The 1,929-nt window shown below is 51.7% G+C and overlaps 1 pseudogene; it reads left to right on the top strand.

The window, feature by feature from the left end:
• Nucleotides 1-1,210: 1,210 nt before the first annotated feature.
• On the top strand, nucleotides 1,211-1,576 carry LOC102420596 (annotated as a pseudogene).
• The last annotated feature ends 353 nt before the right edge of the window (nucleotides 1,577-1,929 follow it).

Raw genomic sequence — 1,929 nt, 5'->3', positions numbered from 1 at the left:
GGAAAACCAAGAACAGTGAATGCCATGAACAACCACCACAACAACAATGATAACCAGAAAGAAAATGAAAAATCCCCAGAAAATAGAATGGAATGCATGGAATTGTGCACATTGAATGACAGAGATTTCGAGATTGCAGTTCTGAAAATACTCAATGAGATGCGAGAAAATACTGACAGGTAATTCAGAACACTCAGAAAACAAATCAATGAACAAAATGAGTATTTCTCCAAAGAAATTGAAATTTTAAAAAATAATCAAGCAGAAATCCTGGAAATGAAGCAGGCAATTAAAAAAATTAAGAGTGAGCTGATAAGCATAGAAAATAGAACAAACCAGTTAGATCAGCGGTTCTCAACCTGTGGGTCGCGACCCCTTTGGGGGTTGAACAACCCTTTCACAGGGATCACCTAAGACCATAGGAAAACACATATATATACATATTGTTTTTGTGATTAATCACTATGCTTTAATTATGTTCAATTTGTAACAATGAAAATACATCCTGGGAGAACCAAGATGGCGGCATAAGGTATAGACCTGTGCTTGCTGCCTCCCACAACAACATTGAAACTACCAACTATAAGACAAAACAGCTATCATCCAGAACCATGGGAAAGCTGACCCAGTGGAAGTTCTACAACTGGAAGGAAAGAAAGAAGCTCATTGAGACTGAGTAGGAGGTGTAGAGGCGCCAAGAACAGAGGTACGGAGGTGCACGTCAGGCAGGCTGCAACTGGATGCGTGGTTTTTTTCAATTGGAAGGGGATACAAGCTCTTGAATCCACTGAGCTTGTTTGGGCGGGATTCTGAGGTCCCAGACCCCTACGGGGAGAGGCTGGACTGTCTTGCAGCAGATCGGAGAGCGAGGGTGGCTTTCTTGCGGAGCTGCTCGCAGGGATCATTGTTGCTGTGGGGGCGTGGCACTCGGGGGATGTGGAGACACGGAGTTGTGGAGAGGCGAGGAGTCTCGGAGACGCTGACAACAACCATTGCTGTTTGCTCCGCCCTGGTGATTCTCTGAGACCCCGCCCTACTCAATTTACATCCCCACCCAAGCTGTGCCAGTGGCACAAAAGGAACCACCTGCGCTTTTGCAGCCTAACCCAACAAACTGCAGATTTCAACTCCTCGCATCCATAAGGGACACACTCAGGAAGCAGACTCAGGTTCGGAGGAAGCTGGAGCCGGACCCAGCTGGGCCGGCTACATGGAACCACTGTACCAGCAAATGCACAAGCAGGTCCACCAGATCCAGTCTCACATGGAACACCGGGAGACAGCAAACAAGCAGTCTGTGCACTTAGTAGAAAACGAAATCCAAGCAAGCATACCAGATATTCAGCCACCAAGAACCCTGGAGATTTTGTCTAGCAAGGAGCCTCCCAACAAAAGACAGAATGCCAAACTTCGGGTTGACCAGTTAAAGCATGATGTCCAGCACCTGCAGACTGCTCTCAGAAACTTCCAGCATTGGCGATACGCAAGGGAGCAGCAGGAGAGACAGCAAGAGGAGCTTCTGTCTCACACCTTCACCCCCAATGTGGGATGCGGCACCCCTTGTGAGGCTGCGTGAGGCTACGATGGCCCCTGTGAGGCTGCGATGCCCCCTGAGAGGCTGTGTGAGGCTGCAACTGCCCCTGTGAGGCTGCGACAGCCCCTGCGAGGTTGCGATGCCCCTGCGAGGTTGCGATGCCCCCCGTGGGGCTGCGTGAGGCTGCGATGGCTCCTTGTGAGGCTGCGTGAGGCTGCGACGGCCCCTGTGAGGCTGCGACATCCCATGTGAGGCTGTGTGAGGCTGCGACGGCCCCTGCGAGGCTGCGACAGCCCCTGCGAGGTTGCGACGCCCCCCGTGGGGCTGCGTGAGGCTGCGACGGCTCCTTGTGAGGCTGCGTGAGGCTGCGACGGCCCCTGCGAGGCTGCGACAGC

The sequence above is a fragment of the Myotis lucifugus genome, unplaced genomic scaffold (genome assembly GCF_000147115.1).
Source record: "Myotis lucifugus unplaced genomic scaffold, Myoluc2.0 scaffold_2, whole genome shotgun sequence".
Lineage (NCBI taxonomy): Eukaryota > Metazoa > Chordata > Mammalia > Chiroptera > Vespertilionidae > Myotis > Myotis lucifugus.
This window is presented reverse-complemented; position numbering and strand designations above follow the sequence as displayed.